The sequence below is a fragment of the Protopterus annectens genome, chromosome 2.part1, assembly GCF_019279795.1.
Source record: "Protopterus annectens isolate FY-2018-M chromosome 2.part1, PAN1.0, whole genome shotgun sequence".
NCBI lineage: Eukaryota > Metazoa > Chordata > Ceratodontiformes > Protopteridae > Protopterus > Protopterus annectens.
Genome location: NC_056729.1, coordinates 1,774,658,558 through 1,774,677,974, shown reverse-complemented (window position 1 = coordinate 1,774,677,974; position 19,417 = coordinate 1,774,658,558).

Here is a 19,417-nt window from a genome sequence, read left to right as displayed (position 1 = left end):
TAGTCTTTATGGCACCAATGATATAAGTGTTGCACCATTTAATTAACTACTTAATTTCATTTTGAACTATAACTGTTTACTACTATTGCTAAATAAAACCTACCTGTACTTCTTGTAACTTGTAAGTAATTGTTTTTATTGTGGAGCTTTTCTCCCTGGGCCACCTTTGTCCAGTTGGATTTTCCTGGTCAACAAATGTAAATAATAATAATAATAATAATAATAATAACAATAATAATAACAATAATAATAATAACAATAATAATAATAATAATAATAATAATAATAATAATAACAATAATAATAATAATAATAATAATAATAACAATAATAATAATAGTAATAATAATAATAATAACAATAATAATAATACTAATAATAATAATAATTATAATAATAATAATAATAATAATAATAATAATATAATAACAATAATAATAACAATAATAACAATAACAATAATAATAACAATAACAATAATAATAACAATAATAATAATAATAATAACAATAATAATAACAATAATAACAACAATAATAATAATACCAACAACAATAATAATAATAACAATAATAACAATAATAATAATAAAAATAATAACAATAATAATAACAATAATAATAATAATAACAATAACAATAACAATAACTTCACTGTTCTGTCTGCTCCACATACTCAGTAAAAAAGCCACTCTGCTCTTATGCAGCAAAAATACCTTTTTAGGATAAAAAATGATAGCGCTGGATAGTATATATTATATATATATACTGTCTAATCCCAACAGATTAATCTTCATGATCTACAAAACAGGACCGATCCTGATTCATAGCAAATTGTATTCTGAAAGCATGGCTACGTTCTTATCCTTAATCACAACAGACTAACCTTCCTGGTGTACAAAACAGGACCGGTCCTGATTCATACCAAACTGTATTCTGAAAGCATGGCTACATTCTTATCCTTAATCACAACAGACTAACCTTCCTGGTGTACAAAACAGGACCGATCCTGATTCATAGCAAACTGTATTCTGAAAGCATGGCTACGTTCTTATTCTTAATCACAACAGACTAACCTTCCTGGTGTACAAAACAGGACCGATCCTGATTCATACCAAACTGTATTCTGAAAGCATGGCTACGTTCTTATCCTTAATCACAACAGACTAACCTTCCTGGTTTACAAAACAGGACCGATCCTGATTCATACCAAACTGTATTCTGAAAGCATGGCTACGTTCTTATCCTTAATCACAACAGACTAACCTTCCTGGTTTACAAAACAGGACCGATCCTGATTCATACCAAACTGTATTCTGAAAGCATGGCTACGTTCTTATCCTTAATCACAACAGACTAACCTTCCTGGTGTACAAAACAGGACCGATCCTGATTCATAGTAAACTGTATTCTGAAAGCATGGTTACGTTCTTATCCTTAATCACAACAGACTAACCTTCCTGGTTTACAAAACAGGACCGATCCTGATTCATACCAAACTGTATTCTGAAAGCATGGCTACGTTCTTATCCTTAATCACAACAGCGATATAAAAGAACACAATTCACTGCTGAAGACGCTCTCACCAAATGCAGGATGAAAATGAATGTGGAAAGATGAGAGCAGTCAACACGAATAATGTCACCAATGCAGATAAAATCCAAAGTAGCCCATGTTAAAATCCAAAACCAGTCAAGGTAGAAGTATAAAAAATCATTTATTTCGAAACAAAAATGAGCGCTTTCGCATAGTCAAGCTATGCTTCTTCAGATACATTAACACAATGCGATTCACCAAATATATACACCCAACATTTTGGCGGGCTCATTAATTATCACACTTTATCACTTAAATCAATTAGTATCCATGGAAATGGAATCAAGTTAAGATAAAACACATTATATTTCATTTGCAATTCACCTAAAATCACAGATCACCAAATACATCATGCCAACAAAAACAACGATGCTTACGAACACCAATAACGCACAGAACTTAATAGCGTCATTCAAGCAAATAGATACCTATAAGGGTTGCTAAAGAAAATATATTTGTTCATACAAATATTCTCGATCGCCCCTGAATACAATATCAATAGCATCGGAACATTACTTACAAATATATTCCGTTGCTGATCAACTTCCGCGTAAAGCTTGAATAAAACATCTATAATAAATGTGTGCCATGGTCGCAAACAACTTAATAAAAAAGAACTTAATCCACAGTTAACTTTAAAATTGCATACATATCCAGACGTTAACAATGTGGCGTTCGCTGTATAGTCAACCCCTCCTTCTATACGCAAATGATGCCACATGTATTCAGAGCACCAATGGAGTACCTCAAGAAGTTAGTTGGTAACCTCCTAGGTCCTAGTGTCAACATTTTGGTGCATATAGAGAATGTTGAATAACGGCACTTCAGTCAAATCAATTCCAGCCAAAAAGAAAACGAATGCTCACTCACATGGAACTTGACGATCGATAACACTCAAATGCTAATAATAGTACTAGATGCATTGACTATAGAAAATAGGCTATTGTTTTTACAAAGTAATATATCATAGTTACTATATATATATACTGAATACACATCGTATTTCTGGTACAATGCATGAACTACCAGATGAAAGAAATCTCAAGTTAAAGTATGTTCAGGTAAAGTTTAGAACGTGACTGTGGATCATTATAATCTTAATATATAATTAAAATTATATAATAAAAATTGTGTATTAAAAGCCTAAGCTACAGATATCCTAATTATATAGTACATTACTTCCACCTTAAAAATGATACACATACTATGACACTTAATAGAAACCTTCCTGGTTTACAAAACAGGACCAATCCTGATTCATACCAAACTGTATTCTGAAAGCATGGCTACGTTCTTATCCTTAATCACAACAGACTAACCTTCTTGGTGTACAAAACAGGACTGATCCTGATTCATAGCAAACTGTATTCTGAAAGCATGGCTACGTTCTTATCCTTAATCACAACAGACTAACCTTCCTGGTGTACAAAACAGGACCGATCCTGATTCATACCAAACTGTATTCTGAAAGCATGGCTACGTTCTTATCCTTAATCACAACAGACTAACCTTCCTGGTGTACAAAACAGGACCGATCCTGATTCATACCAAACTGTATTCTGAAAGCATGGCTACGTTCTTATCCTTAATCACAACAGACTAACCTTCCTGGTTTACAAAACAGGACTGATCCTGATTCATAGCAAACTAGATTCTGAGACCATGGCTACATTCTTTTTCTTATTTAACCATTTCTGAAGGCGAATGTTTGCTGACAGTTAACTCATATGTCATATGTATTGCTATCCAAAACTTGTACAGGTGAAACATTTTTTAAAATGCATTGTGAAAGGCAAATCAAGGTCATATGATGGGCAGTTACTGTTTGTATATGAGCTGATAAACTTGCATGTTTGTATATTTGGAAGCCATATTTCTACATGTGAAAATGTTCTAATTCAGAAGTCCTTTTTTCTACCCAGGCACATTTGTGTCAAGACTAGTATAAGGACATGGAGAAAATATGAGATCAGCAATTTCCTGTATGGCTTATGAATGGCCTTTTGACTATTTATTTCTGTCACTGGGTCTAAAACATTATGGAATAGTGCAGATATCCATTACTCTATTACTCCAACGTATAAAAATATAACTTGCTCCTAGTTGGATCCCATGAAGTTTCATGTCGTAATGGTACTTGCTAGGTACTTAACATAGGTTACATAGCTCCTCTACTTTTATTTTTTATATAAGTTATTAGGCTCATATTTGCATACTATTGATCCATGGGGATCCTAAGAAACCCGGCCTTACATTCTCCTGTCAGTTTTCAGCTCTAATATTTTGTGTGTGAGTAAACCAGAGATGGGCCAAACAAGGGTATGCTGGGATGTTTACTTGTTGTCCATATACATCTGGGACGTGAGTACTAAACCAACGATTAATTTATGATCTCCTATGCAGTCATCCAAATTATGTTTCAGAATAACAGGAGAAGTGCTTTGCTTTATGTGCAGTGGAAAACATTCCACAGAAGATTTATTAATTGCTGATACTTGCCTATCCGTCCAACATGTTCTATTTATGTGCAAAAGAGATGGAGATCTCTTGGTTTGGTGTACACTCTACCATTAGACTTGTGAATGTGTAGTCGGTCTGACAGGATAGCATCTTTTGAGGTTTTATACACAAAGTTGAGGTCTCCCCTTAGTAGCATATGGGGGGAATTGTATACTGGTTAGGTCTTTATCTCACAGATACAAGGTGCAGGGTTTGATGCTGACCTCTGGATGTAGACTAGCCATGTAACAGTCTGCAGAGTGATAGCCTAGTATTTATCTATAAGTCCAGTTACAGCATTTTTTATTTTTTTTTTTGCCCCTTGTTCCTTATGGACAGAGACTGTCCATGAAAACAGTACACATGGAATGTACGATCAACAAATCATATCTACAGACACACATAAGAAATCTATAACCACCATATGATATTCCACTTGTAGCTTTTCAAATACTTCTAGCCAAGGCAGCATTTCCCATCTAAATGTCAGGTATCACAGACCCCATAATATAGAAAAAGAGAAGGGTCCCCTCCATGTCAGTATTGCCGCGATGTTAAGCCAGTACAGAAGCTCAGTAATTCACAGTTATGTGATCCTTAAAGAACAATCAAATAAATGTTTTCTTCTTTACTTTTCAGAGCTAAAGCTATTAGATTTCATGTATTGTGTGCCAGAGTTGTCAGTGACCCTTCTGTTATTATAGTTACAAAAACATGCTCCATGGCTATAGCTCATGAGAAATGCCTCGTTACAAACTTAAAATGAAAGTAAATAAAGAAGTGGCAGTAGATTTCAGGAAATCAAGTTTAATGCATGACCTGGATAAACATATCTTTACATCTGAGTGACATTATCTCATATTAAAGTGGGTTTCTGCTGTGAGCTGGTATTTTGAGCTAAATAAAACAGCTTATATTAATACTCAGAAATCTATGTTAGCTCAGGTCCTCAAGGTCACCGAGTGTGAGGTTTCGCAATATTTCAATTTATGCATAACTATTATGCACAAAACACATTCCAATATTTCTATATTCAACCTAGATATTCCTTGATGACAGCCTGTTTTGTGTGTGTAATATTTATTGAAATCAACCCATAGAAAGGACCACACATGCTACTAGTTTAAAAGTCAGACATCAATCGTAGATCAGCCACCAATTGGAAAAGATAAATGTTTGTCAAACTGTAGACTTTTTTTGCATAACATAAGAAATCTTCAGAGAAGTAGAGTAGCTCTTTTTTAAATGGTTTGGAGCCTTGACAGGATCTGGATGCTTTCAGGTGAAACGATCCCATCTATGTGCTAGATTTTGGAAGCTGCAGATTTACTGATGCATGTCCTGAATATATAATGCAATGTGTCCTGCATATCTCCTGCATATATAATGCAACATGTCCTGCATCTCTCCTGCATATAATGCAATATGTCCTGCATATCTCCTGCATATATAATGCAACATGTCCTGCATCTCTCCTGCATATATAATGCAATATGTCCTGCATATCTCCTGCATATATAATGCAACATGTCCTGCATCTCTCCTGCATATATAATGCAATATGTCCTGCATATCTCCTGCATATATAATGCAACATGTCCGGCATCTCTCCTGCATATAATGCAATATGTCCTGCATATCTCCTGCATATATAATGCAACATGTCCTGCATATCTCCTGCATATATAATGCAATATGTCCTGAATCTCTCCTGCATATATAATGCAATATGTCCTGAATTTCTCCTGCACTTGTCCTGCACATGCCCTATACATGTCCTGTATACCTCCTGCATATATAATGCAATATATCTTGAATCTCTCCTGCACCTGTCCTGCACATGCCCTATGCATCTCCTGCATATCTCCTGCATATATAATGCAATATGTCCTGAATCTCTCCTGCACATGTCCTATACATGTCCCGCATCTCTTCTGCATGTATAATGCAATATGTCCTGAATCTCTTCTGCACTAGTCCTGCACAAGCCCTATACATATCCTGCATATCTTCTGCATATATAATGCAATATGTCCTTAATCTCTCCTGCACTTGTCCTGCACATGTCCTATACATGTTCTGCATATCTCCTGCATATCCTGCACTTGTCCTGCACAAGCCCTATATATATCCTGCATATCTTCTGCATATATAATGCAATATGTCTTGAATCTCTCCTGCACTTGTCCTGTACATGTCCTATACATATTCTGCATATCTCCTGCATATCCTGCACTTGTCCTGCACATGACCTATGCATGTCCTGCATATCTCTTGCATATATAATGCAATATGTCCTGAATCTCTTCTGCAGCTGTCCTGCACATGCCCTGCATATCTCCTGCATATATAATGCAATATGTCCTGAATTTCCCCTGCACTTGTCCTGCACGTCCTATTCATGTCCTGCATATCTCTTGCATATATAATGCAATATGTCCTGAATCTCTCCTGCACCTGTCCTGCACATCCAATACATGTCCTGCATATATAATGCAATATGTCCTGAATCTCTCCTGCACTTGTCCTACACATGCCCTGCATATCTCCTGCATATATAATGCAATATGTCCTGAATCTCTCCTGCACTTGTCCCTGCATATCTCCTGCATATATAATGCAATATGTCCTGAATCTCTCCTGCACTTGTCCTGCACATGCCCTATACATGTCCTACATATCTGCATATATAATGCAATGTGTCCTGAATCTCTCCTACACTTGTCCTGCACATCCTATACATGTCCTGCATATCTCCTGCACATGTCCTGTACATGTCCTGCATATCTCCTGCATATATAATGCAATATGTCTTGAATATCTCCTGCACTTGTCCTGCACATGTCCTATACATCTCCTGCATATATAATGCAAAATGTCCTGAATCTCTCCTGCACTTGTCCTGCACATGTCCTATACATGTCCTGCATATCTCCTGCATATATAATGCAAAATGTCCGGAATCTCTCCTGCACTTGTCCTGCACATGCCCTATACATGTCCTGCATATCTCCTGCACTTGTCCTGCACATGCCCTGTACATGTCCTGCATATCTCCTGCATATATAATGCAATATGTCTTGAAATTCTCCTGCACCTGTCCTGTACATGCCCTATGCATGTCCTGCATATCTCCTGCATATATAATGCAATATGTCCTGAATCTCTCCTGCACTTGTCCTGCACATGTCATATACATGTCCTGCAGATCCCCTGCATATCCTGCACTTGTCCTGCACACACGCTATACATGTTCTGCATATCTCCTGCATATATAATGCAATATGTCCTGAATCTCTCCTACATTTGTCCTGCAAATGCCATATACATGTCCTGCATATCTCCTGCATTTTTAATGCAATATGTCCTGAATGTCTCCTGCACTTGTCCTGCACATGTTCTATACTTGTCCTCCATATATCCTGCATATCCTGCACATGCCCTATACATGTCCTCCATATCTCCTGCATATATAAAGCAATATGTCCTGAATCTCTCCTGCACCTGTCCTGCACATGCCCAATACATGTCCTGCATATATCCTGCATATATAATGCAATATGTCATGAATTTATTTTTTATTTATTTATTTATTTATTTATTTAACATTTGTTGACCAGGAAAGTCAGACTAGGTTCCACAGATCCTGTTTTCAGTAGTGGCCCGGGGAGAAATGCTCCAGAAGCATGTCTTTAGAATGTGGGAGGAAACCGGAGTACCTGGAGGAAACCCACGCAAACGCAGGGAGAACATGCAAACTCCACACAGGAGGCACCCCGGCCGAGAATAGAACCAGAGAACCTCTTGCTGTGAGGCGACAGCATTAACCACTGCACCACTGCACCGCCCTCTCTCTGAATCTCTCCTGTACCTGATTTCTGACTATTGACTAGGTTTGTAATAGTCCACAGACTGATATCCTAGTAGTTACCAATGAAAATTAAGAGTCTGATGCCTGGTTTAGATTATTCTTAAACACAGGGAAAGGCAGGCATTAATCTCATTTAACAAAGGCATGTTGTTGCAAGATTGGAATCAAATTTCCATAGTTATGCAAGTATTTACATTTTCAGGTGTCAGGGAGGCATCATGGACAGGTGTCTTTTTGATTAAACCTTTAATGTTGATCAGTGCACCATTAAGATGGATGGGTCTAATTGGGATTTTGTAGGTTAACACTTATAACATACTGACTCTGCCTAAAAAAATAAAAAAATAAAAATACTAAGAGAGGTAGAGAATGCCTTCACCCAACATGCAGAGCTCGGGATCTCAAGTGAAGAGGCAGGGACCATCTCCCTCCAAGCTAATAAATATCAGGACTTCCTGGAATGGAACTATTTACTAAGCTATTTGAAGTGATGATAAGGTGTTGTTCAAGGCTAGTTATTTACCTGCCTCAGATGCATATCTTGAGAAGCCCCATCATGTCTGTTCATATCTGCCAAAGTGGAACATTTGAAGTCATTTACACCCACATGTGCAGCAGACAAGCCAGTTGCGTACTTGAGGTAAATGGTTCTGTGTCCCCTGGTAACATCAAAAATTCTAGTATCTGGGAGGCAGTTTACCTCACTCATTATGGTAAGCAGTGTGTCTAACCACAGAGTCACTTGTGACTAGGTTGTTATCCTGTGAGACAGTAAGCTCAAGCAGTCTTGAGGGCACAAGCGTACTGAGAGAATGACTGTGGTGACCACAGCAGGTGGTGTGTGTATAGTACATGAGTTGTGAATAAAGTACTGAGGCTATGTGTAGCTATATGTTGTCTTAGAGGCATGTGCTGTTGTGTGTGTAGTACATGAGTTGTGAATATGTTACTGAAGCTGTGTGTAGTGGTGCATTGTGTTAGAAACAGGTGCCATTGTGTTTATAGTACATGAGTTGTGAATATGTTACTGAGGCTGTATGTAGTGGTGCTTTGTGGTAGAGACAGGTGCTGTTTTGTGTATAGTACGTGAGATGTTACTGAGACTGTGTGTACTGGTGCGTTGTGTTGGAGACAGGTGCTGTTGTGTGTATAGTACGTGAGATGGTACTGAGACTGTGTGTACTGGTGCATCCTGTTGGAGACAGGTGCTGTTATGTCTATAGTATGTGAGATGTTACTGAGGCTGTGTGTAGTGGTGCATTGTGTTAGAGACAGGTGCCATTGTGTTTATAGTACATGAGGTGTGAATATGTTACTGTGGCTGTGTGTAGTGGTACATTGTCTTAGAGGTAGGTGCTGTTGTGTGTATAGTACGTGAGATGTTACTGAGACTGGTGTGTACTGGTGCGTTGTGTTGGAAACAGGTGCTGTTGTGTCTATAGTACGTGAGATGTTACTGAGGCTGTGTGTAGGGGTGCTTTGATTTAGAGGTAGGTGATGATAGAAGTCTAAACCTTAAAATGCACTCTCTCGAGGCACTCCTAAAAATGGAGAACATCGATATCTGTGCAGTTACTGAGACTTGGTTCAAGACTCCAGAGAGCACCCCTGCAATACCAGGCTACAACTCTTACCACACTTTTCGGCCACAAAACTGAGACCGAAACACTAAATGTGGAGGAGCACCTATATTCACCAAGGATATTCACACCTCCAGGCTAGTTGCCCAACACAATGCATCTGAAATTTTCCAGGTGCAACTAACACTAGGTAAGACTGCATTCCAAACTGTAGCTTGCTACAGATCCCCCACCATGCCCCAAGATTCTCACTACACCTTTCTAAACATACTGGAAAATATTAAGATACAACCAAACATCCTAATACTGGGTGATTTCAACTACTCTACCATTAACTGGGAAAACTACTTGGGTACCAACTCCTTTTCCCAACGGTTCTTGGAATTAATAAATTTCAATGCCCTGGATCAACTAATCCATTGTCCCACCAGGGGCTCCAATATCCTAGACCTAGTCATTACCAACATGGGAGATAGATGCTCCACACCAGTGGTCACCCACTCATTGGTCAGGTCTGACCATAAGCAAATCACCCTTGACATCCACATCCCACCCCCACCCCTGAGTAAGGAAACCTCCTTAAAAAACTTCTCCAAAGCCAGCCTCATGCTACTGAAGTCAAAAGTGACAAACTTCATGACACCCATGCAGACGGGATCTGAAAGTTCGACTGCAGAATCCTGCACTAAGGCACTGTACTAGCACATGCACTTGTGCATGAATCGTGCCATCCCAAATAGAACCACAATGCTCTCCTCCAAAAAAAGAAAGCCAATCTGGTGGTCTCCTGCTATAAACAAACTATACAACAGAAGGAAGAAACTGTTGCAGAAAAGTGGAAAATCCCAGGATGCAAAAAACTGCCTCACCAGCCTCAGTAAGAAGCTGAGATCCCTCATAAAATCCTCAAAAGCTAGTTACAAAAATAAAATTGCCAAAGATTCCAAAGACAACCACAAGGCATTCTATAGTTATGTCAAGAATCTAAATGGCAATGCTCAGATCTGCTCTTAGCTTCAACAGAATGGCAGTAAATATACTGATCCCAAGGATATTGCCAATATCCTGGCAGATCGATTTAGTGCCAACTTCACTCCCCTCACACCCCCTAAAGGGCCCATCTCAATACCAAAATATTGCCAAATTCTGGTAATCATGGCCACACAGGTAGAAACCACACTCTCCAATGCTATGAATACAGCATCCATGGGACCAGATGACATCCCAGGCTGTGTACTACATGAGCTACAAAATTAACTGGCACCTCACCTAAGTGTCATGTTTAATCATAGCCTCACCTCAGGCTTCATCCCCACTGAGTGCCACACAGCTACAGTTATCCCAGTCTACAAGGGGGGATCCACCTTGGATCCCGGGAACTACCATCCCATCAGTCTGATGAGCCTGATCTGCAAGGGCATGGAACGCATTATCATGGAACTTATAAACAAAGACATTGGCAACCTTCAAACACTAGACCCCACCCAGTTTGGGTTTGTGAAGGGCCGATCTTGTCTCCTGAACCTGACTGACTTCTTTGAATCAGTCTCCAGAGCTGTGGATGAGGGTAAGGCAGTCCACACAGCCTATCTGAACCTCACCAAGGCCTTCGACACCATCCCCCACTCTTGAATCATAGATAAACTTACTAAGCTGGGCATAAATCCCTACATCACTCAATGGGTTACTAACTGGCTTACTGACAGAACCCAGACTGTAAAAGTAGCCAACTCCAAATCCAGCTCCAGACAACTGACAAGTGGAGTACCTTAGGGTTCAGTTCTGGGACCACTCTTGTTTGGCATCTACTTCTATGAAGTACAAGCCAACACTAAGGGAATCCGGCTAACAAAGTTTGCAGATGACTGCAAACTGGGAGCCATTATTGAATCCCCAAATGATGTGGATATTCTACAAAAGGGCCTTACAGAAACAGATGTCATGGGCTCAAGCTTAATGCCAAGAAATGTATAGTTATCCCCTTTGGAAATAAAAACATGTACACATGAATTACCACATAGTTGGCAGTACACTAAACATCAAAAGTGTGATGAGAGACTTAGGGACACAGGTGGACAATGGTCTCACTTTCGATAACAACATTGCCACAACAGTCAGGAAATTCTGCTATGTGGCTCACCTCCTCACTAAGGGCTTTTCATCCAGAAAAAAGGAGGTCATTGTCCCACTGTACTCATCCCTCATTAGACCCATTATAGAGTATAATGCCCCATTTGGTATGTACCTCACATGACATCTGCAACAGCTGGAAAGACCACAGAAATACCTCACTAAAAGAATCACAGGCCTAATGCAGATGTCACATGCTGACCGTCTTAAAAAACTTCAGCTATACTCTGTGACATATCATCTACTCAGAGGCTGTCTCTGCTTAACATACAAGGCCATGTCAAACCCTGAGCTGTTGGACATGCTCCACTTAAAGAAATCCCAATCCCTCAGAGCCACACGCTCCAGGGATCTAAACATTGTCATCACAATGAACAAAACATGCTGGAGGGATAGCTTCCTGACCCAGAGACTCCCCATACTCTGGAATAGACTGCCCATACATGTCAAGCAGAGCGCCTCCTTTGCCTCTTCAAAAGGACCCTTGATGGTTGGATGGGAGATAAAAAATTCATCCCGGGGATCATGTCAGTCACCCTGCTAGACTGGGGTTCAGAGAAGTAAATATTGTGGGAAGAAATATCCAGGGAATTGTTATGGCTGGGCTTGTATAGGCCCTAGGGCAGAGAGCCTAGTACCAACCTATGAACCTATGACCCTATGTGCATATAGTACATGAGGTGTGAATATGTTACTGAGGCTGTGTGTACTCGTGCGTTGTGTTAGCGACAGGTGCTGTTGTGTGTATAGTGCGTGAGATGTTACTGAAACTATGTGTAGTGGTACATTGTCTTAGAGGCAGGTGCTGTTGTGTTTCTAGTACATGAGTTGTGAATATGTTACTGTGGCTGTCTGTACTGGTGCATTGTGCTAGAGAAAGGTGCTGTTGTGTGCATAGTACATGAGATGTTACTGAGACTATGTGTACTGGTGCATTGTGTTAGAGACAGGTGCTGTTGTTTGTATAGAACATGAGATGTTCTATACTGAGGCTGTGTGTACTGGTGTGTTGTGTTAGAGACAGGTGCTGTTGTGTTTATAGTACATGATTTGTGAATATGTTACTGAGGCTGTGTGTAGTGGTGCGTTGTATTAGAGATAAGTGCTGTTGAGTGTATAGTACTTGAGATATTACTGAGACTGTGTGTAGTGGTACATTAACTTAGAGGCAGGTGCTGTTGTGTTTATAGTACATGAGTGGTGAATATGTCACTGATGCTTTGTGTACTGGAGCATTGTGTTAGAGACAGGTGCTGCTGTGTGTATAGTACATGAGCTGTTACTGAGACTGTGTATACTGTGCTGTTGTGTGTATAGTACATGCGATATTACTGAGACTGTGTGTACTGGTGCATTGTGTTAGAGACAGGTGCTGTTGTGTTTATAGTACATGAGGTGTGAATATGTTACTGTGACTGTATGTAGCATTACATTGTCTTAGAGACAGGTGCTGTTGTGTGTATAGTACATGAGATGTTACTGAGACTGTGTCTACTGGTGCATTGTGTTTTAGAGAAAGCTGCTGCTGTGTGTATAGTACATGAGATGTTACTGAGACTTTGTGTACTGTGCTGTTGTGTGTATAGTACCTAAGATGCTACTGAGACTGTGTGTACTGGTGCATTATGTTAGAGACAGATGCTGTTGTGTTTATAGTACATGAGTTGTGAGTATATTACTGAGACTGTGTGTACTGGTGCGTTGTGTTAGACACAGGTGCTGTTGTGTGTATAGAACATGAGATGTTCTATATTGAGGCTATGTGTACTGGTGCATTGTGTAAGAGACAGGTGCTGTTGTGTTTATATTACATGAGTTGTGAATATGTTACTGTGGCTGTGTGTAGGGGTGCGTTGTCTTAGAGGTAGGTGATGTGCATATAGTACATCAGATGTGAATATGTTACTGAGGCTGTGTGTAGCCGTATGTTGTCTTAGAGGCAGGTGCTGTTGTGTGTATAGTACATGCGTTGTGAATATGTTACTGAGGCTGTGTGTAGTGGTGCATTGTGTTATATGCAGGTACTGTTGTATGTATAGTACATGAGTTGTGAATATGTTACTGAGGCTGTGTGTAGTGGTGCATTGTGTTAGAGACAGGTGCCGTTGTGTTTATAGTACACGAGTTGTGAATATGTTACTGAGGCTGTGTGTAGTAGTGCATTGTGTTAGAGACAGGTTCTGTTGTGTTTATATAGTACATGAGGTGTGACTATGTTACTGTGGCTGTGTGTAGGGGTGCATTGTCTTAGAGGTAGGTGATGTGCATATAGTACATCAGGTGTGAATATGTTACTGAGGCTGTGTGTAGTGGTGCACTGTGTTAGAGACAGGTGCCGATGTGTGTATAGTACATGAGATGTTACTGTGACTGTGTGTGCTGTTGCATTGTGTTAGAGACAGGTGTTGTTGTGTTTATAGGACACGAGGTGTGAATATGTTACTGTGGCTCTGTATATAGGGGTACATTGTCTTAGAGGTAGGTGATGTGCATATAGTACATCAGGTGTGAATATGGTACTGAGGCTGTGTGTAGCCCTATGTTGTCTTAGAGGCAGGTGCTGTTGTGTGCATAGTACATGAGTTGTGAATATGTTACTGTGACTGTGTGTAGTGGTGCATTGTGTTAGAGACAGGTGCCGTTGTGTGTATAGTACATGAGTTTTGAATATGTTACTGAGGCTGTGTGTAGTGGTGCATTGTGTTAGAGACAGGTGCCATTGTGTTTATAGTACATGAGTTGTGAGTATGTAACTGAGGCTGTGTGTAGTGGTGCATTGTGTTAGAGACAGGTGCTATTGTTTTTATATAGTGCATGATGTGTAACTATGTTACTGTGAGTAGGGGTGCATTGTCTTAGAGGTAGGTGATGTGCATATAGTACATCAGGTGTGAATATGTTACTGAGGCTGTGTGTATTGGTGCATTGTGTTAGAGACAGATGCCGTTGTATTTATAGTGCATGAGTTGTGAATATGTTACTGAGGCTGTGTGTAGTGGTGCATTGTGTTAGAGACAGGTGCCATTGCGTTTATAGTACATGAGGTGTAAATATGTTACTGAGGCTGTGTCTACTGGTGCTTTGTCTTAGAGGCAGGTGTTGTTGTGTTTATAGTACATGAGTTGTGAATATGTTACTGAGGCTGTGTGTAGTGACTCATTGTGTTAGAGACAGGTGCCAATGTGTTTATAGTACATGAGGTGTGAATATGTTGCTATGGCTGTGTGTAGTTTTACATTGTCTTAGAGGCAGGTGCTGTTGTGTGTATAGTACGTGAGATGTTAGTGAGAATGTGTCTACTGGTGCATTGTGTTAGATACAGGTGCCGTTGTGTGTATAGCACGTGAAATGTTACTGAGACTGGTGTGTAGTGGTGCGTTGTGTTGGAGATAGGTGCTGTTGTGTCTATAGTATGTGAGATGTTACTGAGGCTATGTGTAGGGGTGCGTTGTCTTAGAGGTAGGTGATGTGCATATAGTACATGATGTGTGAATATGTTACTGGGGCTGTGTGTACTGGTGCGTTGTGTTAGAGACAGGTGCTGTTTTGTGTTTAGTATGTGAGATGTTACTGAGACTGTGTGTAGTGGTACATTGTCTTAGAGGCAAGTGCTGTTGTGTTTACAGTATATGAGTTGTGAATATGTTACTGCGGCTGTGTGTACTGTTGTGTTGTTAGTGACAGGTGCTGTTGTGTGTATAGAACATGAGATGTTCTGTACTGAGGCTGTGTGTACTGGTGTGTTGTGTTAGAGACAGGTGCTGTTGTGTTTATAGTACATGAAGTGTGAATATGCGACCGAGGCTGTGTTTAGTGGTGCATTGTGTTAGAGACAGGTGCTGTTGTGTGTATAGTACGTGAGATATTACTGATACTGTGGGTAGTGGTACATTGTCTTAAAGGCAGGTGCCTTTGTGTTTATAGTACATGAGATGTGAATATGTTACTGAGGCTGTGTGTACTAGTGCACTGTGTTAGAGACAGGTGCTGTTGTGTGTATAGTACATGAGATGTTACTGAGACTGTGTGTACTAGAAAATATAGTGAAATTTGTTTACTAACCTAAGTTTGCAATCATCAAATCTTATCTTCAAGAGGCCTTCCACATTAGCCTTGACTTCAGAGAAGTATATTATAAATAGGAGTGTTTCCAGCACTTAACCCTGTGACATACCACTATTAATTGGCCTTTTGCTGGATCTGGATTTACCCACTTTAACCACATGTGCTGTCCATGAGCCAGTTTGCTAGCCAAATGATGACATAGGCATTTAAGCCCAATTTTTGAAGTTTATTTATAATGCATGAGTGTGCAATTGTGTCAAATGTCTTGGCCAGGTCACACTTGGCAGTATCCACTGTTTTACTCTGATCCATTTTCAAAAAGTTCACCAGATTTAATAGGCATGACCTGCCCTTGACAAAGCTCAGTTGGGTTGGGGCCAGCATTTGGAGGTATCTTATGTCATTATTTATTGTCCATATAATTATCCTTTCCATTGGCCTTACATATAAGACTAGTCAGACTTATAGGCGTGTAATTACCTGGATCAGTTGATGTTCCCCTTTTGTGCAGAAGGATGACTGTTTTTGTCCTCCACTGTATTGGAACAAAGCTATTCTGGAGACTGTGGTTAAACAGAGATCCCAATAGGCATGACAGGTCCAGATTCAAGTGATAATGGTATATCATCGAGCCGCATTGAAGCCATGATTTTATAGATTCATAGGTTAGTAATAGGCTAACTGCACTTGTGGGCTATTTTAAGCCTAGCCAGTTACCCTGCCTGAGAATCAAACCCTGCACCTTAAGTTTGTAAGGTAAACATCTTAACCATTATGCCAATCCCCAAACTCCAATTTTAGCTTTAGAGAGTGCAGTGGCAACCTTTCCTTTAGTGATAATTGGCAGCGGCATGGTGGAGGGTATTTTTTGGGAGGGAACTGGGGTTGATGGGGAGGTGAAATCTGAGCTGAATTTGCTGTGTCATTTGGCTGAGAACAGGTGATGCCATCCACAACTAATTCCACACATTGCTGGGTGTTGTCCTAAAGACTGAGGACATAACTGAAAAATGCCTTATTGTTATCCTTAGCTTCAGAGGCTATTTGTGCCTCAAGGTCTGCTTTCAGAGTCCTGACTAGTTCCCTGATTCACTTGTTTAGAATAATAATAAGGGACTTTTTGTTCTCCTGTGCACATTCCCTCCTACTTCTCAGTAGGATTTTCTTTATTTTATTGTAAAACCTATTAATACCAGGGTACCACCAAGATGGCTTGTTTTTTTGGTTTGAACTGGGCTTATTTTGGCATTTATCTACAGATGTTTAAATAGTCGTACAGGGCTTTTGTGTATGCCTCCGCAAAGGCTTCTTTGTTTTCTGGGTTTGCGTGCTTTGTTTAAAACCTAGACAAAATTCAGGTCCCTAGATCTTGTATTTCTGGTACTCTTTGACTTATGAATATGCAGGAGATTCATAATTGTGGGATTTGCAGATACCTTGTAAGCCAGGCATAGATCACCCCTCAGCAATACATAGCAGACTGAGTAGAGGGAAACGCATTTAATGCACTCTGCATAATTAAGGTCTGTTATGTCTTTTTTCATAAGGAACCTATGAGGTCGCTCTAGTTGCTGCATATGCCTGGTCAGATACATACCAAAGGTAGCATTGTATTCTATGATTGGTCTGATAAGGGTGGACTACAGTGCGATAATAACCTCTTTGGACCTAGATGCCATGCCCTTACTTATATGTTATAAGTTATGCAACATAAAAAGATTTCCTCACCACTGTGGCCATATAATGGTCGAAGATAAGGCTACTGTCTATGGATGTATCCAGATCCCTCACCACTGGGTCAACTCTGTGGGTGTGTTATCAATATGGTAATTAGCCAGGGCAGTTCTCAAAGGGTAAAATTATGCATTTCTTAGCACTGAATATAAGACCATGGCTTTGGCACCATTTATTAGTCAGAAATAGATCTTCTTGAAGAATGCTAGTGTCTGCTGGGGAGTCGATGATAACCCCCAGTTTGCAATAATCTGCAGACTTAATCCTCCAAAAACCTTCCACTTCTGCTTCCATTTCAGAGAAATAGATATCAAAAAGGAGCAGGCCCAGTTTGGAGCCCTGGAGGACTCCCCTAGTGACTGGCCCCACTTATTTTGACGTCCTGTGTCCCATCAGTGAGCCAGTTGTCTATCGAATGGGTGATAAAAGGGTTAATGCCTAAGTGGGGTATTGTATCAAAACCTTGGCCAGGTCAAGATAAGCTGTGTGTATAGTCTTGCCTTCATCCAATACTTTGGTGACCCTCTCAAAAAAGTCCATCAGTTTTAATAGGCATGCCCTTTCCTTAACAAAGCCAAACTGTGCTGGGTCCAGTGTTTGCAGTTTACCTATGTCCTCATTTATCGTGTCCTTAAGATTCTAACCTTTGGTAAATCAGATATCCCTGCAAATTATAATATTGATAGTAGACCCCTAAAAGTAGACCTATGGTGAGGGACCTACGAATACATATAGTAATCTAAACTTTGACTACTGGTAGCTACGGTATTAAGGAAATTCTTCTGTGTGGCTCAAATTGTAAGTAAAGGCATGGTATCAAGGTCAAAGGAAGTCAGGCTGCAATTGTATTTGGCCCTCACCAGGCCCATAATTGAGTACAATGGTCCCTTCTGCATTTACCTAACCAGGTACTTACACCAATTGGAGGGGCCCTAGAGGTTTCTCACTAAAACAATACAAAACGTAAGGCATATGTTTTATGCATAGTGACTAAAGTCCATCTCCCTTTATTCTATCTCATATAATTTATTGAGAGGTGACTTATGCCTGACCTACAAGGCATTCTCTGATCCAGCCCTGATGAAAATGTTACATATTCACAAGAAAAATTGTATGAGGGTTACACGTGCTATGGACCCGAACCTTATTTATGACTCTAACAAAAATTGCTGGATAGACAGTTTTGTATCCCCAAGGCCACCTTGTGTATGGAATAAACTTCCCATCTTCATAAAACAAAGCCCATCCCTCACTGTCTTTAAAAAAATAATTTGGAAAAATGGATAGAGAACTGTATATTCACTCCCAGGATGCTGCCAATGTCCCTTATGGGCAGAGAAAGTCTGTAAAATGACTCAGGGCTCCAGCACCCAAAAACCCACTGCCCCGATACTACCCCATCCTATATCTGGGGGGGGGTTAAGATATAATATTGTCATATCCTGGGTATTATTGGCTAGGCTTGTAAAGGCTCTTGTGCCATTAGCCTGGTAATCACCTATGAACCTATTAACCTATGTGGCAGACAGTGAATGCTGATAGGCTGTTAGATAAGCAGGATACACTGTAAACTGCACTTCAAACAAGCTTAGCAGGCTGACATCTAAAACCTTAAATCAGTCAGCACCTTTATGAAGATATTTGGATAATACCAAAAGTAGAACATGTCATTTCAACATCAATTCATTACATTAAGTGTAAGGCTTTGCTCTTATTAGGAACAGAAAGAGCACAGTGTTGGCAAATGTATGTTTTTACTCCCTCTGGACCATCAAAACAGCAGCTGATACATGACCAGATTAGTTATTTATTTATGATTGTGGCCCTGTGGCATAGAGCAATGTTGCTGTGACTACAGCCTAAATGACCTGTGGTCAATTACTGGCATTGATATCAGAGTGAGGAGAATGAGCTGTAGTGGCTGACTGACTGACATTAACTCG